A 26,322-nucleotide genomic window follows, 5' to 3' on the forward strand; every position below is an offset into this window, starting at 1 on the left:
ACCCTAGGACCTGTCTGTAAGTCAGAGAAAATTCAGCTTATAACATATAGGTCAGTGACAGTACCCATATAAATGCATAGTATAATTGCAAATATGATCTGACAACCAACTATAAGATGAGGGGCCACAGCTCAATGGCAGGATAGAATTGTCTCAGGTAGCAGAGCTGGGCAAGAGCTCTGCTTCAGACCACTGCTAGCTAGACAGGAATGACCTGTTAAGTATAATGGTTTAATTCACACAGAAAAGAAAAATGTATATGCATTAATGAAGGTTTGTAATGCAAAATGGCTAAATGTGTATTGCTAACACTGGGGTTTCCCCCCACAAGATTAAATAACTGATTGTTGTTCTCTGGTAGCTAACATGTGAGGGTTGTAGCATGGGATCATGTGAGAGGTATTGAGTTGCAGTCTCCATTGTGAAGGGTGTTGCTTTGAATCTTTGCCTCCCAAAGCTTAATACAGTGAAGATGCAAATGGAGTTTCTCTCTGAATGCTACAGAGAGAAGAATACATGTAAATGGCTCTCCTGAAGGGAGAACAAACAGCCTGGAGGCTGGAAAGGAAGCTGGAGAGAGAGAGAGAGAGAGAGAGAGAGAGAGAGAGAGAGACCTTTGCTTATAGGTCTGTTTGAATTATTTCATATTTTGTAGGATGCTCAGCCTGTGCTGGACATCACAAGATATTGTATGGATGTTTTAATGCTGTTTTGAAGAAAGTTCTGCCAGTAAAAGTTTGAATAATATTTCTATGGGCCTGAGCAATATTTCATTTCCAAAGGAGTCAGTTCTTATGTTTCCAGTCACTTCAAACTGTGGAATATTTAATACTGCAACATGACCTAGATGAACAAATGATATGACTGAGTGCAGGGCAACTTTATGTGTCCAGTAGTGAATTTTGTTTATTCCTCGTACACAGGCCAACAGCTCCAGAGTGATTGCCACTTCTCTGTAGAAGAGTATTTGCAGCCTCTCAGCTGCTTCTGTAAAATGCTCTCTCTTTCAGCGGGCAAGACATGATATAAGCATGGAAAAATGCCCCAGTTGTCAGCCCCAGCCTAACTGGTAAGTGGCAGAAGCCTCTTCTCTAATTTCACAGCCAAAGATAAATGCTTGCTGACAGTGATATAAATCAGGTTGCAGGCAAAAATTAGCTAAGAGCATATAGATAATAATATTATAATAATGTAATAATTAGCACATAATAATATGTGAACACATGTATGTACTTACTCAGGAACCACATGCAACCCCCTCTTTAGTACACACACACTTTCTCGTGTTGGTTTGTGCAGTTAATAATAATTAGAAACCTTGGAAAATAATTGTTTCACACTTAGCCAAGGTTACACAATTATCTCTATTTCCTCACTCAGATAATCTCTCTCTCTCTCTCTCTCTCTCTCTCTCTCTCTCTCAGGTCTTCAGGACTAGCAGCAGCCTGTTCATTATATTTGTGTATCAGTTGAACTCAAACTCAGGCCGAATCATTGACAAAGCCCGAGACTTTAGCTTTCTCCACCAGCCCAATGGATGTAAGACTGTCCTCTCTGCTCCTCTTTCAGCTGTGGAGCAAAACCAGTGAGAGTAGACATTTCCTGATGCAGTCTGTACCAAATAATAGGCCATTATTTATCTTGTGCCTAAGGCAAGATCTCTCCTTCACTTCACATCACAATACACCAAGGTAATTCAAGGAAGTTTGGGGAATGGCATGCAGCTGAAACTAATAATACTTTCCCAGTTTTAGAAATAATAATTGTGTTTTATCTAACCTTTGGATTTTTATTGAATATTTTTGTGCCTCTTTTATTTTCATGCCCAAACCCAGCAAATGTCAAGAAAGGCCCTTCCCTCAAACATTCTTTTGGGTTTGTTTTTTCCCCTCCACTTATTCTGGGGCAGAAAGAACTGCCAAGGCCAGGGCAAAGATGTTGGGCATAATGGAGATACAGTCAAATAAAATCCCTTTGAGAGTAGCCCATGAGCCTCTGAACTTCAGTCAGCATGCACTGACTTCTAATCATTGGTTAATAAAACAACCTCATGGTCTGGACTACAGCTCCCATCATTCCTGACCATTGGCTATGCAGAATGTGGCAGATGAGGGTAAAAACATCTGGAGGGTGTCGTGTTGACTAGGTAAAGTTAAAGGGATCCCTGACCATTAGGTCCAGTCGTGGACGACTCTGGGGTTGTGGAGCTCATCTTGCTTTACTGGCCAAGGTAGCCGGCGTACAGCTTCCAGGTCATGTGGCTAGCATGACTAAGCCGTTCTGGTGAACCAGAGCAGCGCACGGAAACGCCGTTTACTTTCCCGCCGGAGCGGTACCTATTTATCTACTTGCACTTTGACATGCTTTCGAACTGCTAGGTTGGCAGAAGCTGGGACCGAGCAACGGGAGCTCACTCCGTCGCGGGGATTTGAACCGCCGACCTTCTGATCGGCAAGCCCTAGGCTCTGTGGTTTAGACCACAGTGCCACCCGCCATGCCAACTACCCCTGCCTTAATTCCTGTAGCCCTGTTAGATCAGACCATAGGTCCAACTAGCCGACCGTTTTGTTTCTGAGAGTGGCCAGCCAAGTGGCTCTGGAAAGGTCACAAGCAGACCATGAATATAATAAAATACATAAATACAATACAGTTCTGTTGTTTGCCCCCAACATCTGGAAGTTTCTTGCTTCTGCACTTGGTGCAGACATTTCTTGCTTCTGCACTTGGTGTGGAGATTCATTCCAGTACCATAAATATCTATGCTTCATGATTTAGAGACTTGGAGATTTAGAGCTACTTTACAGACTGTCATCCCATTCTTGGCCAATAATATTGCCTGTCCTGAACTTTCTGCCAGTAGATATTTAAAATAAGAATAATGAATTAAAACAGCAATCCATTAAAAAGAATACAATCCATGCAGGAGAGACAACAAGTGTGGCTGATTTCCATATGTTTGTTCTGAAGAGGCAGAATCCCTTCTGGTGGCAGTTGGGAGAGGCAGGGGTCATCACTTTGAACTGGATTCCAACACTGTACATTTATATAAAGTAGTATTGTCCAATATGGACAATACTCCCAATATGGGAGATATAACTGAAGAAGTTATAAAATCAGCAATGGTGCAGATAAAATGAATAAACTTTCCATCTATTAAAATTTCACATAAAACAAAAATTCAAGTTATCTGCTGAAATGAACAGATAGCAGGCTTAATATATATGGAAAGGAGTATAATATTAACCTTTGAAACTTGTTATTGGAAGGATTATTTCTTGGGAACTAGATTAAGTACATTTTAGATTCAGTATAGAGGATAAGGCTATTTTGTTAACACTACTCAAGATAACCAGAAATGTGTAAAAACATGTAAAATGCAATCTCTGTTTTCAGAAATTACTACATGTTTACTGTCAGGAACTAGACTGAAGGGTATTGCTCTGAGGAAGAATGGTGGGAGCTCAAGGGCCTAATCCTGAAGCTCCTCTGGAGCAGGAGGATAGTATTGACCTAGAGTAATTGTTCACAGACAGACACAGTTTGGGAACTGACAGTTGGGCTGAGCTGGGAGAAGAGCAACCGAGGGGAGAAGAACAGGGAGACAGAGAGCTGGTTGAATCTCCCTCACTAGAAACTATGCATCCCATGAGCCTGAGAGTCAGGTGTCTGGATAGGGTAGCCTCTCAGAAGGCTCAGTGGTGGAGGGATCATGTGGTGAGGAGACAGGAAGACGGAAGTAACTAGAGGGAAGTGGGAGGAACTCAATGGGAGCACCTGCACTATGAGAATGGCCGCTGAATGTTTGTGCTGTGTTCAATAAACCTCTTTGTTGCTGCAAAAGACTGCTTTCACTTTGTGCTGTTATCTACAGAGAGGGGGAAGGTAAATCTTGCCTGGTAAGCCTGACCTTACCTAGGAATAGAATAGCAGATCCATGAAGAAAAGCATGGAATCCAATAGGCCTTAATTTTATTTATAGTGTTTAAAATTAATTAATTTGTGTTATGAAATTTACTTATTTATTAAAAACTTTCTTCCTAGCTGCTGAGTACCAGAGTTGATACATTTGAAGGCACTTCCCACCTTCCATAAGATTACCACATATAAAATAATGGAGGCAGTGCAGAATGCTTGACCTCATCCTCGCCCGATAATATCTATAGTCTGAAAAGAAAAGAATTTCCCTTGAAAAGCTGCATGTCGATTTTTGTTGGGCAATGGGGTCCAGTAGATGCCAACAATGGCAGAAGGTTAAATCGACATGAATGGTAGTTTCTTTAAAGGCATGCAAAACATTCTGCCGTTGAATATGCAAAACAAAACCAGACTCAGGGCTATTTCTATGCCTTGCCCTGGTGCCAGAATACGTGATGAATGCAACAAATGTTACCAAGGAGATAATTGGAAGTGAAAAGTCAAAGCATGTCAATTTGCAAATTTTCAGCCGTGCTTTTCCTGACAGAGCAGCTTTTGAGCTGTAGCTGGCCAACTCCACTGTATCAAATTAAAGATCCTAACTTGTTTTCCTACATTAGACTTGTGAGTGCAATATTTTATTTTAATAATGATGATTCCATGAAGGTTTAACTTGACACATATATTTCCATCCTTTCTTGAGTTTTGAGTCCTGAGAATTTTATCTGCATATCCTAGGCACTAGATTGTGAAACCAGGCTTGTTTCAAGTGACTCTCCTTCTACTGTAGATATTTCACCACTGCTGAGGAGAAGGTAGGGACTCCTGGAGAGAATTTCAGGACTTGCCCTAGGAGTCTGGTACAAAGAAGAGACTACCTGTCCAGTTGCAAAAAACAGTGTTCCCATTTGCTTGCCTCAAAGGAAAATGGAAGTTCCACTCTGCCTATTGGACTGGACTGGAGGAACAGAACAGAGTGTTGTTGTGTTGTGTTATGTTGTTATGTTATGTTATGTTATGTTATGTTATGTTATGTTATGTTACTGTTTGTTATGTTGTTATGTTTTATGTTATGTTAATAAAGTCGCTTGTCACCAGAAGGTCTCCAAGCAACTTACATTAAAGAAAAATATATGCAAATATATAATGCCATAGAAAAAATGAGGGGATCATATTGTACATTAATATTTTATATAACATACAACTAATGGGAAAACAAAAATAACACACCAGTCCCATGAAAAGTCACAAACTTTGTTTGCAGTCCTCAGACAATAAAGAAAGCAATATTCCTACCCACTAATTAGCAGAAAAACAAAACTTCAGCCCCCCTCCCCAGTCCAAAATCCATCCACATTGGTGAGTCCACGGTCATCACCATCTTAGTCCAGAGTACAGGGTGGTTGGGCATTTCTCCTTTCCCTTCAGTAAAGGTAAAGGGACCCCTGACCATTAGGTCCAGTCGCGGACCGACTCTGGGGTTGCGACGCTCATCTCGCTTTATTGGTCGAGGGAGCCGGTGTACAACTTGCGGGTCATGTGGCCAGCATAACTAAGCCGCTTCAGGCAAACCAGAACAGCGCACGGAAATGCCGTTTACCTTCCCGCTGGAGCAGTACCTACTTATCTACTTGCACTTTGATGTGCTTTCAAACTGCCAGGTGGGCAGGAGCTGGGAACAAGCAACGGGAGCTCACCCAGTCGTGGGGATCCGAACCACTGACCTTCTGATTGGCAAGCCCAAGAGGTTTAACCCACAGTGCCACCCACATCCCTTCTTCCTTCAGTAGGGAGCAATAAAAAAAGGAAAGCAGGGAGACAGTGGCAAAAGTTTTACCTGCTTTGCAGTCATCCTGCCTCCTGTTTTTGTCTTGCTGCTGGTGGGGGTGCAGAAAGCAGGAATGTGCAATAAGAGTGCTTCTTCATACCCCGCTGCAAAGGAAGTGAATGCATTGTGATAAGCAGCAATGGCTAAATAGCACTCTTGCACAATGAGTTTATCTCACCTACCCACCTGAAGAAAAAAAAGATATCCAAGGTGGGAAAAGTAATGGGAAGCTACAGCGGAAAGTGCAGGAGAACAAGCAATTGATGGCAATGTCATATAACCTCCACACAATTTGTGTGAGAACAAATCAGGAGATTGCTGAATATACAATTTGCCTGAAGCGACCAAAGAGAGGAAAGTAGGCCAGACAAAGGTGGACTATTGGGAAATGTCTGTGAATTTCAATAATAGGAAGAGGACCACGTCAGGAGTGGTAGAAATGAACAGCTGTTGCAGGAAGTTGTAGAATTCCTGGCCGTCTTGGGAAAACAGGATCTTCACTTTAGCCTAATGCAACAGTCTTCCAAAGACCAGCTTCATGGTATGCCCTAGAACTAAAAGTACAGCATAACCAGGTGGGAATTTCAAACAGCTCTTGGAATTCGAGTAGGAGAACTGAACAGTCACAGCCATTCTACTAAACATTGTTAGTTGTTATTGCAAGAGGTGGTGTGATGGGCAAGACAAGCAATGATTCCACCATGAAGTAACCAAAGGCTCATTTATTAATGCAGCTTTTCATCAATATTTTTTGTAACAAAAGGCTTTGTTGGAAGATATGGAATGCCTAGATGGGCTATGTTTTTATTTGTTGTTTTAAAGTTGTGGCGAGGATCACTCTTTGCATTGCAGCACCCAAAGTGGCTTTGTTGAATCTGACTTCCATTTTTTTTTAAATAAGCTTTGTGTTTCTTGTTGAATCATATGGAAAAAACCAAGCTCATCAGTGTTAGCACAGTACCTCTGAAGAAAATTCTTGGTTAAGGAATTATATATGGCTTAATTACTTTCTTTTCATTTGTTTTAGAAAATATTATACATATCCGGTGACAGTATTCTTGTGTTGATTTTTGCTTTTCGATTGTTCACTTAGAAGGATATTGCTCCAAATATTTGGTGTTCTATAATTAACTTTGAAATGTTATGAGATCAGTGTGAATAAAAATCATTGTTCAACCATTGTTTTGGGGGGAACTGCTAGTTAGAGCTGAAGACTTCCTTCTGTGCTTCAGTGCTCTGATGTGTATTAGAATGAATTCATCTCAGAGGTTTTATATAAGAAGAAAACAGTGTGGTGTCAGTAAAAATAACTGTCTCCAGCTACTTGCCCCCTTCTACTTCCACAAGCAGAATCTTGCTAAACACTAATGAAGTCTTCGTTGTAATTTTCTGGTGCTTAATCTCTTACCAGTTCCATCGTCAAAAAGCTTCTCTTCAATTTGTTTGGTCCCTTGCCAAGACTTTGATGTGCACCCCCCCCCCCCAATAGACATCCTTGGGTCATTTCCAAATGTAGACCTGGAAAACAATCTTGTTGATTCTAATTTCTGGAAAGAGGTGGGGGACGGGGTTCTAATTATTTTTGCCAAAAGGCAAATAAATACTTAAGCAAATAAAATTAGGTTTCTGTTTATCAAGTCTTCTGTTTGTGTAGTAAGCGTTATTTATTCCCTTCTGTCTATCTTTTTTGTAATTTCACACCACTAAGGATCTCTATCAAGACATTTGAAAGAGGAAAAAGAGTAGCTATAAAGAAATTAATGCATAGAGATTCTGTATGCAATTATGTCTGCAACAATCCGAAATTATCTGCAACTCATTCCCACTGAAAGCTGTGGAATGAGAGATGCAGACCAAATCTGTGTTTATTCAGGTTTACTCAGAAAAAGTCCAACTGTGTTCAATAGGACTCATTCTCATGACTTAAGCTGCAGTTTTAGTCATGGATCTCATATGTCCTGCTTAAATCAATTAGCTTAAAATGCATTTGCATTTCTGCTGAATTGTTGCCAGAATCTTTTAACTCAGTGGAATACAAAAATAAAATGGGAGGGGGATTTCAATGTGCAAGCAAATATTTGATCATAACCCATCAATGATAGCACACTTAAAGACTAACCCAGAATGCAATTATCATTTTTTAACTTGGGTGCAATCCTGTCAAAATTAAACACACACTTAACTCTCTTACATTGAAATCAATGAAGTTTAAAATAGCTTAACTTTATCTGGATTGCACCCATGCATTTTAAACTTGCACTCTTCTGGGTACCAAATTTCTCACTGAAATTCCAAAGGACACTAAGAACCATTTGCGGAACTGAAAAGACATTTCCCGCAGAACAAATTTTAAACAATTGTGTCTCTGTCTGTGGTCTTTATTTGGACAGGTCACAAAGAAAGTAATGAATGGAATACCATTTAAGAAGACAGATGAACAATGAAAAGGAAGAGAGGAGAAGAAAAGACAAAGGAGGAACAAGGACTCAGTCATGTGAAATTATTGTGATTGCCATTTCTATTCATTCTGTTTATGTGCTACAACCCTGTAAGGTGGGGCGCTGTTATTATAGACTGGAACTAAAGCGGAGCAATAATGTCTTATCTGGCACCGTGCATTAAAGATGGATTTTAACATACCTCCTTGCTGTTTCCTAAGCATGGTGCTCCATGTGTGCCATTCTGTATAAAGAGAATGGATTCCAAGTTGTTGGACTAAATGGTCCTTGGGATCCCTTCCAACTCTACTGTTTTATGGTCCTATGATTCTAAATCAAAATGTGATAACTGGAATATTACTCTTCCTATGTTGAATTCAGTGATGGAATAACTGTTGTATGCCTCTTTATTATAGAATGAAAGGCAGGCACTACTGAGGTGCTAACACAGGAATGAACACAATCTGAAGATGTCTCAGGTGTTCATAGTTTTACAATGTTTGTCCTTGAAACTGTTTCCAAAGTGATTGGGTGGGTGGAGGGAGGCGGGTGGATTGTGTGTGATTCTAAGGAGACCAGAGAAGGAACGCAGCTTAGAGTATCAAAAGAATCTGGTCCACAGGAAATGTGATTGTTTTAAAATAATCCAGAGTAATTGGGTTGAGAAAGTAAGGTGCAATTGTATGGAAGGATTTAAAATGAAATTGGAAGGGATTTTAAATGCTCTTACTAAATTCTCTGCATAATACTCTAGGCAGCCTTCAAAATCTTGATTTCAAAAAGCGGGATGCAGTTTGAGTGACCAGATTTTCAAAGTAAAATAATGGGCTGTTCATCACATGGGGGGGGGGGGAATGTGTGGGTTTTTTTGATAGCAGGCCAAAAAAGTTTGGATTCAGGCAGTCAAGTGATGAAAAAGTAATGCCTGTACTGTCTTCTTTCCTTTATCCCGTCTGTCTCTCCTGATATCCCATCAAAGTGCAAGATCAGTTAAGCAATCTTTTGCTTGCTGAAAGAAACAACACATGACATATCCTTTCTATTGCCAACAAGGTACTGTAAAACACAGGCTGTGTACATTTTAAGCACCTGACTTTCCCAAAGAATCCTGAGAAGGGTAGCTTGTTAAGGGTGCTGAGAATTGTAGCTCTGTGAGGGTCAAACTGTTTTCCATACCCCTGTGGTGTTGTTTGGCTTGGTTTCCTTTAATCATGGGTGTGCTTTAACTCCAGCCCCGGCCAGCTGGGCCAATGTTTATGGATGTTGGTAGCTGTAGTACAGCAACATCTGGAGGGGCACAGGTTATCAATCCCTGTCATAGATCCTAACACTTTAAAGATGCATATATATGAGACACCAGTAGTGTTAATTCCTGTCTTGTGTTATTCCATGACTCCCTCTTGGTTGTCAAGTTCCCAGTGGTAGCTTATATTTCTCATTTGTTGGTTTCCCTCTGGACTTTTTTTTTTAAAAAAACTTGGATCCTGTCAGCACTGCCTATCCATAATCTAATTAACACAGCATCTGCTTCAACTTCACACTTCTTTGTTTTGAAAAAGCAGCAGACCATTGCAGTAATGCACCATCTTCTTTGTGCTAAACACGCCGGAGCACAGAAAAGGAGATTCATATGACGTGATAGCTTGCTGCCAGCATTGAATGACTAAATTTGGTCCAATAAATTGCACTGGCTTCACTGTTTTCCTTCTGAAGGACCAACATGCCTACTAGCTCAGTTGTCAAGGAAGGCTAAGAGCTCATCACTATATATATATATATATATATATATATATATATATATATATACACACACACTCACACACATACACACACACACAAAATAAGAGTCCGGCATGTGGATACACTGTTTGGAAAATGGGCAAACAGACTTTTTGCCTAAGGCCCACATTGTCTTCTGGTCAACCTTCCAGAGGCCACATGCGAGTGATGGGTAGGCTAGGCCTACACGCAAAAGTGGGTGGAGAAAATCATGTACATTTTATCTTTGTGCAGTAGGCTTCTTTCTTTCTTTCTTTCTTTCTTTCTTTCTTTCTTTCTTTCTTTCTTTCTTTTAAATGCTTTTTTGTTTAACAGAGAAAAACAATCGGCAAAAACAATCCAAAATCCATACATATTACCAAAAGCAATAAATTCAATTCATACATAAAAAATTCCATTGTGACTTCTGATCACCCCAGTGTGGTTCCTACATTGCGTGTTCGACTCCGCATTTTCCCTTATCTCTCCTACAGTGTCTCAATTGTATTGATTTTGTACTATTTCCTATTGTCATGCAGGCGTCAATCCATACCTACCAAAGAATTTAAATTTTTACAGTGTTCTTTTAGATAAACTCTGTGAGTTTCCCATTCTCTATTAAATGTTTGTTCTGAAACATCTCTAAGTCTTCCTGTCATTCTTGCTAATTCTTGCTAGCTCAGCATATTCAAGCATGTTCGTCTGCCAGTCCAGCTTAGTAGGAATGGATTCTCCTTTCCAACCTTTTGCTATTAAGACTCTTGCTGCGGCTATTGCATACATAAAACTTTTCCTTATATTTTTTGGAATATCATTACTCATTATACCCAGCAGAAAGGCTTCTGGCTTTTTTTAGAAAGTACATTTAAACATTTTCTTAAGCTCATTATATATTATACCCTAAAATTCTCTTCTTTTTTTACAGGTCCACCGCATGTGGATCATTGTGCCCTCTGCAGTAGGCTAGTTTCTGTACACTTTCCTCTCTAACCTCCATCCATGGGAACAAGAGTTCAACACATCCCTACACATCCCAGGTAGGCTTGTGTGAAGCAGGGCTAGTGAGGGATGTGGCCTGGAGAGAGTCCTGAGAGTCAGATTGAGGGGCCTGAAAAGATGCATTTGGCTACCTGACCTGAGTTTCCCTTCTCCTTCTATGTACCAAGGAGCTCCCAAGGATTTTTGTTAATGCCCTGCCCTCCCCCAAACCAAAATGGCTTGAATGCCTGGTGCTCAATGCTTCCTCCAAAGGTTGGCTGTAGCTAAGAGCATGCAAAGAGCCTGCTGGATCAGGCCCATGGCCCATGTAGACCAGCATCCTCTTCTCACAGCAGCCATTCAGATGCTTGAGGGAAACCTGAAAGCTGGACCTGAGCAAAATAGCACTATGGCCTCCTGTGGTTTCCAGCAGCTGGTACTCAGAAGCATTACTGCATGTGATAATAGTGCATGGGCACAAGATTTCACCTGTTGGGTCTGAGGGTTAAGTACCTTAAGGCACCCTGACAGGACATTGGTAGACAAGGGCTTTTATCCACACCCATGTGGAGATATCAGGCTGTAAGGGATATTAATGGTGCCTAGGATGGGAAATCAGATGGTATTTAGATGTCTAAAATTTCAATATTTATTTCGTAAAAATTCAATACTGCTTGATTGTTTTTTTAAAACAACAACTAAAAGCTGTTATATAGAAGTTGCTTGATAAAATACTTGCATTCACCCCCTTCCTCAATTTCCTATCCACAGGCACTGGAAATGCTTCTGTATCCAAGGGGGAACAGGCGCCTTCAAAAATGGAAGCATCCCTCTGACTGGTTTGGCGCCCAAGTCACTTTTCCCAATCACATTCCTCCTCTCCTTTTAAATTATTCTGACATACTTTTCTCTTCAATGAAAGCAGTAAGTGCCAGTGCCAAATGGAGAAGCTCCTGAAAATGCATTGTGTCAATTATGCTGTACCAAAGCTTTCCCAGACAAAACTATCATTTCATGGGTAGTTTTACTATAAAATGCCATCTGTGTCAAATAAAGAATGAGGCAAAACTACAATATCCAATTCAACATTTGAGGATTATAATTAGCTGCTGAGTATATATGGACAGCCTTTAAAAAAAGATTTCATAACTCCTACGTTGCTGAGTTTATCTTAATAATGAAATATAATGGTGACGGAAGCAGGATTTACGGTATGTTATTTTGAGCTTACTAACAGGCAGTGTCACTGGTAACTCTTGTGTAAGCTGATATGCAAATTTTACAAATGGGTGCTTTTCATGTTTATCCTCTTGGCAGAAGTACAGACTGGGATCAAAGTGATCGAGGCTGTAATCTAACATGATCAGTGATGAGGAGATATTCATGACTAAGGTCTCTGAGCATGTTATCATTGTCTTCTCTGGTTGGCATGAAGGCAATGGCATTATTTTTCAGGTTTGCACCTTGCCATTCCAGAAGAGACCGGGAAGAGTCACTTCCCTTGGTGGGAATGCAGTAGACTGCAAAATATTGAAGCAATTCACAGATATAATAATACTAGTGCTGTTTCTTTTTGTTGATGACAGTGTTTAGGTGATCTTTGTAACAATCTGTATTGGGCATTTGACTTCGTATAAATTTTGGCTAATGTGGGCTACGAGAATTCGTCATGAAGTATTTCTTGAATAAGCTCTGCTTGTGCATTCAAAAGGATCTGTGAAAATTTCAGCTGGGTAAGGGCATGTGGTTTGTGCATGCTGCACCTGCCTACAACATCTCCATGCCCCACCCCCTCCTGAGCTTTCACTCTGTTTTCCCCCAATTTATCTTATTTTATTCTTTCATACAGAAATAACATAACATAAACATTAAATCCAACAACCGCAAAAACAAATGTCCAGATTTGGCCAACAGACCTAAAGCAATGCCACCATTCCCTACACAATGTCTTTTGTTACCCCAAAAGATCTCCCCATAACTAATCCAGTGTCTTATTTGGGTTTGATACATTGAATAAAGCAAAACCAATCGTGATCAAGTGATCTCCCTCTGAATACTTCTTTTGTGGCCACAGCTGTTTACTTAATTTTCTCCATAATCACTTGTTGTGGCAAGCGGCAAGGAGAGGCGGTCTAACTCTTTTCATTTCAGAGATATAACCATCCTGGCTGTGACCAGTGGAAAGTTTATGATTTCTTTGTGTTTGAAATGAAATATTTGACTCTTAAACAATGAGAGCAGTGCTAGTTAATATTCCAATTCTGTAGTTACCCTAATCTCCCCATGTACCAAAACCCAGGATCTATAACCCTTTTGCATGACCACCATATAATTGTAGAGTTGGAAGAGACCTTGTGTGGTTAAACCATTGAGCACAAAGGTCTACAGGGAAAGTATAGCTGCATTCAGCTGAACAGTTAGAATCCTCCTTTCAGTCAAATGTGTGTGGTTAGAATGTCCGTGCAGAGCTTCACTCAACACTTTATAAGGAGGGGTGGCACACCCAGGGATGTTGGAATGATGGTAGCACATGCCCTAACATAGTCTAAGCCAGGGATCAGCAAACTTTTTCAGCAGGGGGCCGGTCCATTGTCCCTCAGACCTTGTGGGGGGCTGGACTATATTTTGGGGGAATGAACAAATTCCTATGCCCCACAGATAACCCAGAGATGCATTTTAAATAAAAGGACACAGTGTACTCATGTAAAAACACGCTGATTCCCAGACCGTCTGTGGGCCGAATTTAGAAGGTGATTGGGCTGGATCCGGCCCCCGGTCCTTAGTTTGCCTACCCATGGTAAGCCCTCATTGGCTATTCTGAATAAGTGAAGAAGAGTTCTTCTATAAATATCCACTTTCATGTTTTATTCTTATTCTTGTTGTGTTATGCATTTTGTGAGTTTTTGTGTGTTGTAAACCGCCCTGTGATCTTCAGGTGAAGGGTGCTGATAGAAAATTAATAAATAATTATTAATAATATTTATGCTAGGCTAAAATCCTATCTAATTTCTCCTCTTCAAATGGAAGACCATTTCTGCCTAATAGCACAGACCCTCACCCAAGCAGACATCATCTCCCGTTGTTTGGATCCCCTGTACCTACCTCCTTTCTGGTTAGACACCCAAGTCACCCAAGACAATTTCTCACCCAGCAAAATATTCCATGTCATTTATTCACACTACACACCCACCAGCCTTCTGGTCTCTTGTTTATTGCAGAATGGAGTTTAAGCTTCCCATTGTCAAAGCGATCTGACTCTCCTGCTTACCACATTGCTAATACCTTGCTTCATCAGTGTCTGTGTTGTCATTTACTATTTTCTTCCATAAGACGAAGGGCTGATTGACATAGCTGTCATTCTTTTCAAATGGAGGCCCTATTCTCTAACCACAAAAGTGGCAACAGATTAAAAAAAATAATAAATTTCTAATTTTTCTAATCATATTAGTTAAACGCATGTAGCAAATTACAGCAAAACGGGATACAACTCCCTCATTCTTTATCGTTTATTTTGTCGAATTATCAAAAAAACCTTACTTTCTTTTGATTTTTTGTCACATAAAGCAAAATTATATGTTATAAATAACATGCTTTAACCCCCCCCCCAAAGGCCCCTTTTATGAAGAAAAGGCAGTGACAGAGACTTGATCCAGAATGCAGTTTTAATCCGAATTGGGGTCCTGCACCAGTTTGCTGCCAAACACACACGCACACAGCTGTTTAACCTTCAAAGCTATAAACAGAACCCTCAGGGCTGTTTAGAGCATATTCTATATTGAGGCCCTGTTGCTGCTTTTTCTTCAAAATGAAAGTGGCCAGTTTAAGTGTGCTTTTAAAATGAAATTTTGTAATGTACTGTTGGGAGATAGTAACGTAAGTGCACAGTGCATCATTTTCCTGAGATGTGGACCATTTGCTTACAGAATCATATAGTACATATGTAGACAGATAGACAATTATACTAATAAATACTAATTTCATTATTCATATGCCACCCATCTGACTGGGTTTGATCCTGCCACTCCGGGCGGCTCCCAACAAATATTAAAAACGCAACAACAGACAGACAGACAGACAGATCGATGTGAAATTATTAGCTATGAAACTTTCCTGTTGTTAGGCATTTTACCTTCAAGGCATTGAAAACTTTTATGATCTTCTCAGGAGAAATGGAAAAAGTAGGTCAGTGACCTCAACAGTAACCAAACAAGCTGTTCAGCATCAGGTAAGGTACAGGTAAACAAACACTGAGAAAGACAGGTGGCTGGTCTCTGATGTGCACTCAGGCTTGGAATATCTGGGAAGGGTGAAGTTCTAGAGGCACTGCTTGAAATACGAGGCCATTAATAGTCACAGGTTCATTCGTGTCACACAATACAGTTTTTCTTCTCACAAACAGTGTCACCCTTGGCAGGGAGGAAGCTCAAGTGGAGAAAAGTAATGAGTGAACCATAGCCTTGGCACAAAGCACTTTGAAGCCTATGGTGCAAAACTGAAGTGGTAGCTTACCTGAAAAGATGAGAAGTTAAATTACTGGCCATTTGGCAGCATTTAATGTACCCCAGTGTTATGTACTGAGCTGAATAGGATCCAAAATGTAGCAGTCTGATTGGTCCTAGAACTATAGGATTCAGAATGCAGCAGTTTGATTGGTCCTAGAACTATAGGATTCAGAATGCAGCAGTCTGATTGGTCCCAGAACAATAGGCTCCATAATGCAGCAGTCTGATTGGTCCGCAGGAGCCGCCCAATCCAACTCCAGGTGGAAGTGAATCCACAACCTGATTGGCCTACAGGAGAATCCCGGAATTAGCCAATCACGTGGGGCCCATTGTGTAAATAATGTATATAAAGCAGACATTTTGGGGGAACTGGCATTCCTCACTACTATGAGCTGAATAAAGAGCATGAAATCCACACTCAACTCAGATATATTTCACCCAGATCTGCCACCTAAGATCTTACTCTGCCACATGGTAAGGCCACCTCACGTAAACCACAAAAGCATGGGTTAAAGTTTGTTCTCCCTGTTTTTATGTTGAATTAATTTATCCTGCTCTTTGTTTTATTGTATGAAATTGATTTTAGTAATCTGAACTGGTTCTTACTGCAATTTGAATGGTGTTTTAAAAACTTTTTAAAGTTTTGGCTTTATCTTATAAAGAAAAGTGGTATCTGAATTCTTACGTAAATAAATATCAATCAATCGATAAACAGCCGAAAGTTTGGCAAAAAGTTATGTAACAACAGATGCATATCTTTGCAACGTTCCTACACAACCATGAACATTGCTGCTGGACAGATCTATGATTACCTGGTTCACATATTACATATGCCTTCATAAGCACATTTTTCCACATAAGGTAAAGGTCAAACAAAAATTGAGTGAATTGTCTAAAATGTACATAGACAGGTATAGGAAATCAACATATATGGTAGGTAAGGGCCGCTTACCATCTTCCCGGTGAGCTACAGTTGCAACCCGACATGGCACCTTCTTTTTTGCCTGGACGCACAGCACCATTTTTGATATTTCCCCCATCCTCTCCAGCTACTGCAAAGGCTCACGAGTTCCCACCAAACCCGTGCTTTCAAATCAGCCAGTCTGCAGCAGCCCAGGTATGTGTGTGTGTGTGTGTGTGTGTGTGTGTGTGCTTGGCCATCTACTTAGCCCGGCCAACCACTCAGCACAGCATCCAGTCAGCTGGCAGCATCACCCACCCTTTCCCTCCCTTCATGAACAGCTGATTAATGCTCTAACCATTTCTTTTCAGCTAGTCGGGCTTTGCTGTGTTCTTTTTAAGGTTGCCATATTCAGAGCCGGGAAGGAATTTTCCCTGCTCTGCAGGTCTCGCCTTCCCCATAGCACTAGTCACAACTTGGGTGGAATCCTATTGTCATTCATCCAATCGGGGTGTGGTGAAGTGGTGACTCACCCACCCCGTTTTCTGTGGCAGTCTTAACAGGGTACCCTGTTAGAGGGGTTTGGAGGGAAGTCTCTGTCCAAGAGCCAGGTTCATAGGGCAAGCGGGTTATAGAGCTTCCCTCAGTGTTTGGGGGCCATCTGCGCAAACTTGTGTTTTGCGGTGGCTCCACCCCCAAATAGACCCTGCCATGCCTCAGTCCTCCAGTGGGGGGGGGGGCTGAGAGGGATATACGCTCAATACCTATACCAAAGCTTCCTACATCTGAAATCAATAAAGTTGTGGCTGTTTGAATCCCAGACAGTCGTTGTGTCCATTCATTTTACCTCTCAGCTGTTAGGTGCTCCGGGAGAGGGGACTCTGTGGCTGAGCATGCAACGGTTCATAGAAGTAACCAACCAGATTTAGTTCCAGCTATATTTTGGTTACATTCTCTGTATTTTAATTATAACAATATTTGGGACTCAGCAAGCAATTTCCTTCAAGCTATTCATTTGAGATACTACCCTGATCGCTAGCCTGTGGCTTGACTCACTTGCTTGCCTTATCTGTATTTGCTTTGCTGGCCCCCTTTTGAAGTCCATGCACCCTCTAGTTATGACACGCTGTGGTTGGGACTCTGTGGATTCATTTGAGGAATACATGATGGTGTGTCACGTCAGGAGGACAGTAGCTATTTTAAAACAGCAGGAACACAAGAAGCAAAATGATTACATTCAGGGACAATTTGGGGCCAAGCTACCAATTACATTCTAGCCATGCATGTAATGCTAGCTCAAGAGTTGATTTTCCACTCCAAAGCAACCTCAGAAGAGAGTGGTTTGCAATGAGGAACTGTCTCTAAGCTGTCAGTGGGATTCTAGCCTTGTGATTGTGATGTAAACACAGGTTTGGAACCCTAGCCGGGGAAACAGCAGCTGAAGTAGAAATGTTTAGGATGGTGAAAGGGTGAAGAGTTAAGTAGCATCTGCTGCTGGTGAAAATTGTCCCCTCCCAAGGGTTAATGTTACATCACTGAATGCGCATTTCACCTACCTGTTTGCATCACTACAAAACTATATGATGGAGTACAGTAGATAACTATCTTCAGATATGCATGGAATTTTAAAATAACCCAACAGCAGTAGCAGAAGAAGCCTACTCTTATATTATCTAACCATACATCACTATCACATATCAGTAATATATCGCATAATGTACAATTAGGTGTTGGAACGAAATGAAACCTCACCTCTAAGAGAATTGCTCATCTTCAAGGTTCCAGCCAGCCATATCTTCTTCCAGTATACTTTATACTACAAATAACTGAAGATGGGTGCTCTGATCTTACCCATTTTCTGGTTTTTTTTCAAACTGACACTCAGCATTCCAAAAATACTGAACACGTTCAGTCCTCAATGACCTGCTTGGGGTTTTTTTTTGGGGGGGGCGGATTTACATTCTTAGGTTCTTGAAAGTGGGTGGTGTGTGTTTTCGTACTTCTGGAAACTTTAAGGTTTCCTCAAGCATGTTGACCTCCCTCTTGTTTTCCTGTTTCGGCTTAAATATTGTTGGTACTCACTACCTGAGTTTGCTGCTAGAAACAGCAACAGCTAAATATGGCTCACTCAACCCTAGAAGAACCTTACTCTTTTGTGCAGTGAACTCCTCTCACAAACATAATTCAGGATGATGCTAAGGAAACTCTTAGTGTTCAGTTCTTATTAGTTCAGTTCTTATGGAAATCCAACCTCTATTTTTTTACTGGACATATCTGGGAAAACAGTGACCTAATCATGGCATTAACTTTTCTTTTTTAAAAATCTCTAACAAGTTAACTTCTCTGTTTCAAGAAATTAAATAATACTAATTGTTCTCTATCTTAGCATCTGTAAGGTTTTTTTGTTTTGTTTTAGAATAGCACTAGATTCTACCTAATGAGACGTGAGGTACCTCTTAGAGACTATTTTATGTCACTGAAACTGTTAAAGTGTAACTCTGGTCAGAAAAATGATACCATAAAAATGACACCCATCATTTATTTCTCCTCAGTGACTTCCAGATGAAATCTGTTCAGTTTACAAATCAGACAGAGCCTTTATTTAACTGCCTTTTTATCTCAGTCTACTTAGGAAGCTCAACCAGGCTCTGAACTACCAGGGTGTCCTTTTACTGCTTAATATATATTAGTGACCATCCATCATCAAGATCACAGATTCTTCATTTAAAATTTAGGTTGGCTTGGCTTTAAGGTAATTGAAGGGTGGACTTAATTGGCCAACCTACTCTTTATATTGTGTAGAGTGGTTTGGTACTTGAGTGTGGGGTAAATAACAAGGCCCTGGACCAAATTTTCCAAAACAAACTGTTGATAGATCCCTAAGCCATAGTTTGGTTATGTGCGATCCAGATCATAAGTGTACCTACAAACTATATAGATAGGCTATAGAGAACACTAGCTACACACCCACAACCCACAGCTTGAAAACCTCCCCATGGATTTTAGTTTGTTACCGCAGAGGTCCCTGAGTAGGAAGCCTGCCTACTCTTTTCTAACCACCATCCTTACGACTAATACGTTGGAAAATACTAGCCAGCATCTAAATCCAGATTCAAGAAGGCATTATGTTTAAGAATGAAAGTTTAAAATTAGGTGTGTTATCTTTGGAAAGACAGGCTTCTTGGACTGATTACCTCTGAGAGTATGCAGTTTCTTTCTCCTTAGAATAATAAATATATGCATGCCTAAATAGCAAAGTGACTCTGAATATGTGTATAGTGCCTTCCCTTTCTTATTGAAATGCCTCCCTTTCAGATACAGTGGCACCTAGGGTTACAGACGCTTCACGTTACAGACTTTGTTAACCCAGAAATAGTACCTCGGGTTAAGAACTTTGCTTCAGGATGAGAACAGAAATCGCGTGGCGGCGGCGCAGCGGTAGCGGGAGGCCCCATTAGCTAAAGTGGTACCTCAGGTTAAGAACAGTTTCAGGTTAAGAACAGACCTCCAGAATGAATTAAGTTCTTAACCTGAGGTACCACTGTATACTCCTGCTGTTGGGATTCTTGTGACCTGTTCTTCAGATACAAGGAAGCTCTTTTACACTGAGAAAGTCTATTGGTTCATCTAGCTCAGTCCTGTCTATATTGATTTGCAATGGCTTCCCAGGGCTTTAGGCAGAAGTTCTCCTAACCCTCCCTGGACATGTAAAAGATTGAAATCAGTGCCTTTTACATGATAAACTCTGCTAATGAGAGCTATAGTCTTCTCCGCTAAGGACACCATGCCCTCAATGTATTCTCAAAAGGCTCCAAGGTCTGATTCTATCAGTTCTTAAGTGTCTGCAGGTTTCTGTAGTGTAATCCCCACAAAAATGTTTTGACTGGAACTGACAGCGAGAAGAAAAGAAACGTGTGAACAAACCATGGGTAATTATATCTTTGACTCTCTCTTTTTTTAATTAAAAAAAAAAAACCTAATGTCCACTTGCAGCCAGGATGTTACACTGGTCCAAGTGGCAACACCATGACAGTTATAGAAAGGTAATAGTATTATGCAGAAAAGCCCCTCCTTTGTGACTTAGCTCTGTGCTGGCATGTCAGGTGGGGGAGGGAGGTTCCTGCCCTCTGACCAAAACAGGATGCAACACAAGGCAGATCAATTTTCTCTCCTAGTGTAGCCTATTCTTTTCAAGCGTTTGCTACGGCTCCACAAGAAATATTGGTTCAGTCCATGTACCTGCTTTGTCTCTGAACATATGTTTTCAAAAGATACAGGAAATTAATTCATTTGAGTCATTTCCATGAGCTGTTATCCTCATTTGCATGCACAGCGACACCTTTAAACAAGGCAGCACACCCATACCTGAGAGGCACTATGATTAGCTTTCCTTTGATAAATAAGGAGCAGAGAAACCATCCAGGATCACAGGATCAAAACGCGAGATTCTAGTCTGCGTAGGAGTTCGGCCTTGTTGGATAACCAGTGGAGTAAGTGTGTGTCTTCTCTTTTGCACTTCCTAACAGTGCAATCTACTCAGAAGTAAGCCCCATTGAACTCAGTAGGGTTTATTTCTGAGTAGACATCATAGGGTTGCACAGTTAGCCTCTCACTTCTGTTTTCAAAGCATTCCCTCCTTCAGCGTTGAAGGTTGAATAATGCTTTCTAAAGCAGTATTTTAGCAAGTATTTGCTTATTGTCCATGCTTAGCATGCAGCGAATTTTACCAGCTTTATTAATCATTCTCAGAAAAACCAGCTGAGGGGACCATTTACAGATGAAAAGTTGAGACTGACTTTTCCAGCCTTTCCATGTATGCACACCTGTCAACTATTCCAGACCCTCCAAGTGTCCCTATTTTCCAGAGACAGTTCCAGGTTTACAGAAGCCATCCCGGTTTCTGTTAGAGGGTATGGTAAAGGTAGAGGTAAAGGGACCCCTGACCATTAGGTCCAGTCTTGACCGACTCTGGGGTTGCGGCGCTCGTCTCACTTTATTGGCCGAGGGAGCCGGCATACAGCTTCTGGGTCATGTGGCCAGCATGACTAAGCTGCTTCTGGCAAACCAGAGCAGTGCACCGAAACGCCATTTACCTTCCCGCTGGAGCGGTACCTATTTATCTACTTGCACTTTGACATGCTTTCAAACTGCAAGGTTGGCAGGAGCAGGGACCGAGCAACGGGAGCTCACCCCGTCGCGGGGATTCGAACCACTGACCTTCTGATTGGCAAGCCCTAGGCTCTGTGGTTTAACCCACAGCGCCACCCGCATCCCTAGAGGGTATGGTAGCATCTCCCTATTTTCATCAGAGGGATATTGGAGGATATGGAGTTATGTGACCCCGAGCCAAGGAGATAAGTAACTATACAACCTTTAGAAGACATCTGAAGACAGCCCTGTATAAGGACATTTTTTAATGTTTTATTATGTTTTTATATAAGTTGAAAGCAGCCCAGAGTGGCTGGGGCAATTCCGTCAGATGGGTGGGGGTATAAAATCATCATCATCATCATGATTATGGAATAGGACGTCCCTACTTTCATTGGAAAAATGTTGAAGGGTATGAGATTCTTTTCCAGCATTTTGTCCCCCAGATCATACTGAAGTACTGTAAAAGTCAAGAGATCAGCAATATGGCTGAGTGCTTGAACTACAGTTTGATAAGAATTCACCATGTGCCTTGGAATACAATAAACTTTGGCTTTTTGTAGTATTTTCAGAGAATAGGAAAAAATAGTCTTGCTAGATTAGGCCTGTGTCCATTTTGACTCTAAACTATGGCCAGCCAGATGCTCTGGAATGCTTACAAATGAGGAATGATAGTTACTGAAAATAATTTTCTGTTGGCCTGGAGTTCTAGCATTTTGAAAGAGAACCATTTATCTCTGCTCACTCTCTTCTCACTTATAAGGCATTATCTTCAACCTTGATTCCGACCCCCCACCGCACACAAAAAATATTAAAGTTCATCTGTTTCATAGGCTGCAATCCTATACATGGGAGTAAGTGCCACTCAACAAGGCTTATTTCTGATTAGATGTGCAAGGCATTGCAATGTTGTTCTCCCCTCAAATTCAGATCGTTTTTGTTTCCCTTTCAGCATTTCCACTAGCTCTACCACAGGCTTTTTTGAGACAAGGGTAAGAGTTTGCACTTTGTATTCCAAGTGTCACCACAACGCACAGAGGCCATTGACTGAGCCTTTGCCCTGTGTCCATGAGATTAGTGGTGGCTCAGAATAGTGGCTGTGTATATCCATTCACTTAAAGCACACATCTTCCCCCAAAGAATCCCAAGAACTCTAGTCTATCCCTCACAGAGCTACAGTTCCCAGAACCCTTAGCAAACTACAACCCAGGCCATGGCATTCGGGTTGTGGAATTCCTTCCATCTGTAGGTTCATATAACCGTTGCAATACAGGCTGTCTGTCCTACTGTAAAGGCTGTTTAATTTGACCCTATTCTCATTGGCCTCGAGGCATTTTGAGTGTTGTATTAGCTTTTATTTATCTATTTTACAGTATGTGGTTGATTGATAGAGCTGACTCCTCAGGGCTTTCCCCCCTTTTATGGACTATATTTTACTGCTGGTGCTTTTCAAAGCAGTTTTGATGCCCAAAGCCACTTTGAAGTCCATCAGGTTGAAAAGCAGAATCCAAATCTAAATAAATATCGTCACAAAATGTTGCTTCATTTTCTTTCACTTTCCTAGTCATAAAACGGCCAGCTCTGGTGATAAGTGCTGAATGGAGGTACTGCACAAAAAAGAGAGGGAGCTTTCAGGGTGGCTATGTGAGCCACAGTTCATGCAAAAGTGTGAAACTTTTTTTTAAAAAAGTTAATTTAGTCCAAGGGATGTGCTGTCTCCCACTGCTCAGGGAAATCTTGAGATGAAGAATGAAATTAAGGAAGCATCCAAAAGTGGAAATGTTATACTGAAGGGTAACTTCAAGTACCCTCACATGGGCTGGCTGCATATGTGTTCCAGTCAGGACAAAGAGTAAAATTTATAGATACCCTAAATGATTGTGCCCTAGAACAGTTGGTTGTGGAACCAACCAGAGGGATTGGCCTGACCCAGCAGGCTCTTCCCATGTTCTTAGGGGCTGAGGATGCAGGGCAACATTTTGCTGCAGGTCCCAAGTGTCATGCAGAACACTGAATATTATTTCTTTTGTTCTCTACCTTAAAGGGTTTCAGTTCATTGCCAAAAAACCATTGCAGCTAAAAGTGGCAATGGGTATTATTTCTAAATTTAAAATGTATTATTAATACAAGATATGCCACACACAGCATCCCCATATCATGTGCTGCATGAAGTTTAAAGCAGTCCAGAAGCAAAAATTGTCCAGTCACTTTTGCTGTTCAAAGCCAGATTGGCTGAAATCGTACTTCTGAAAAAGCTATGCTTGCTAAATGATGATCAGAATTACCGTTTGAAAGCATATGTAATATGATAATAAAAATGCACGTAAAAAGGAAATGGAAGAATCTAACATATAGGTGGAATGGATGGATCTTAATTGAACTGCGCAATTGCCTACATAATTATTTGTTTTAAATTAGACACAGGTGTATAAGAGGATTTTAGACATGGATCAGGCAAACACTCTCTAAAGTGCTCTTGAAATTACTGGTACTTTTTTCTCTCCTAGCAGATTTAAAAGTGCCCTTGTTTGTACTTTGTTGCCTTATGCTTTGTGTTCTCCATAGAAGATAAATGATGGCAGAATGAAAGAGAAACTCCAATAAAGTGGGCAAAAACGCCTCTAAAGCTGCTCTTCAGACTCTTTGTCACCTTGTAGGCAATATCCCCCCTCCGTTCCCCACACTTCCGACCTAGAGAAGGTTCTAGAATTTTGTACTCTAATCTTCATAATCGAAAGGAGATACGAGAGGAGTTTTGACAGAAAGTTAAATAGCTGAACCAAATAAAAAGGGCAATTGTAACTGGAGACAAATAATTTTTTGAAGTGAACTGATAGCCCACTAATCATGGCTTTCAAAATATGAAGCAGACCTCCCTAAAGGGGCATAGCCAGTTGCTGCTGGATATTTTGAGTTCCACTCTGACATCCCATAAACCCAGTTTTTACAGTTTCTTTAATTGGTCCAGGAGGCGGCGGCTGAATGCCCATCTGTTTGTAGTACTGGATGGTTGTGTTGAGACTCAGTAAAACAACCCAAGAAAGAACAGAAAGCTCCAGTAATGACTAAGAGCAGTTAAAACAACAGAGTCTTGAGGCACTTTAGAGACTAACACATGGATCATGGCAAACACTGTAGTTTGCTTGGCATGTCTAATTTTTTTAAAAAAATAGCACCCCAAACTCCATTTTGGGGAGCCAGAATAACTTGCTGCATTTTCTCCATGTATTTCAATTTTCCCCACACTGTGATGTGGTCTCCCGCTTTTCCAGGAATTGTTATCCCACCCATCTGACCTCGTGGAGATTCGGTTTCAATCCCGTCCACCTTGTTGCCGGGCAGAGCTGCAGTCACCTAGCTTTGGTGCCTGACATCTCTCATGGCTTGCTCGGTTCTTAATTGGCTTTTTATAAGCACTTCCTCTAGCAGTCTTTGTCCGTTCTCTTTGACTTGTAAGATATTGATTGGTTCACATTGCTGGGGCTAGATATGTGCCTTTTGCCCAATCCTCAAAGGTAGGCTTTATAAACAGAGGCAAGTCCAGGAATCAATCTGCTCCCCTTGATTCTGCCTGACAACTTAATATGAAGTAGGTGATCCGCTCCATAACTGGAGAGTCCACAGACCATGCAGACTTTGTGTAAAGTGGCTTGAACAAAAAGACTTTCAGTTTTGATCCCTGATTGGTACCCAGACCTTAATGAACTAATGAAGAAGCACCTGTTATTATTACTTCTGCTTCACTATTTTTCATGTTACTTGAGTCTGCTTTGTCTCCATAATAAACCACTTTTATTTAACAAGAGATCTATACAGTATAGGTTATAAAGTGTTGTACCTATACAGTTGTACCTTGGAAGTGAAACAGAATCTGTTCTGGAAGTCCGTTCAACTTCCAAAATGTTCAGAAACCAAAGCACGGCTTCTGATTGGCTCCAGGAAGCTCCTGCAACCAATTGGAAGCTGCAGAAGCCCCTGTCAAATGTTCGGGCTCCAAAGAACGTTCGCAAACCAGAACACTCACTTCTGGGTTTGCAGCATTCAGGAGCCAAAATGTCTGAGTAGCAAGGCGTTCAGGATCCAAGGTACAACTGTATTAGATGAAAAAGCCTGGAGACTGTTTGCTTACACACTTTCCTGAAAAGGGCCTTATTCTGGGGCTCTGTAGCCAAGTTTGCCTGTCTCCCTCAGATGCCACTTACCCATCCCCCCAAAAAGGGTGAAAGATGACACAGCTTGCATACAAATTGCATATTCTAATTTATATTTCTAGATGCAAATTTATAAATAAATACCATGGTGGGGAAGTCTGTAAGCAGATGGCCTATGTGCTCTCCAGGTGCTAATTGCAGATGGGCAGCTTCAAAGTCAGTTCATGTGAGAATATACAAAGCAAGTGGTGAGTTTACTACATTTCACCAGGTCAAAACTGGTTATGAAAATCAGTTCCTGGTATATATCAGCAGTGAGGAACTTATGCCCACCCATTCTTGCAAGATTCTGAGATCATGTCTACCTCTCTTGGCTAGGACCAGGGGAAAGTGGAAAGGAATTGGTATACTGTATTCCTAACAGCGGTGCTTCTCATCTACAAAAGCTTTGAATGACCAGCTATAAATTGTGATATATCAGCTGCCATAAATGTTACCTCAAGGTAAATGACTATGAAATAATAAAGGCTTTCCGAGTCATTAGAGTTTATCCAAAAACTGGGATATTTGACTTTAAATATACTGAAGTTTCTCTGGAACCTGTATAGCCAAATCTATCCTTTTGATACTTCCACAAGAAAAACTAAGAATGGTCGAGATGAATATATTAGGAGGAGGAAGTAGCGGGAAGCTCATGCACTTA

At 41.0% G+C, this 26,322-nt stretch overlaps 1 long non-coding RNA gene across 1 annotated transcript; it reads left to right on the plus strand.

Moving 5' to 3' along the window:
• The first annotated feature begins 908 nt into the window (after positions 1-908).
• On the plus strand, positions 909-4,886 carry LOC308481139. Its single transcript, XR_013988475.1, has 3 exons — positions 909-1,069; positions 1,425-1,691; positions 4,706-4,886. It is a non-coding gene; the product is annotated as an uncharacterized lncRNA (long non-coding RNA).
• The last annotated feature ends 21,436 nt before the right edge of the window (positions 4,887-26,322 follow it).

This window comes from Podarcis pityusensis (genome assembly GCF_964106645.2).
Source record: "Podarcis pityusensis genome assembly, chromosome: 7".
NCBI lineage: Eukaryota > Metazoa > Chordata > Lepidosauria > Squamata > Lacertidae > Podarcis > Podarcis pityusensis.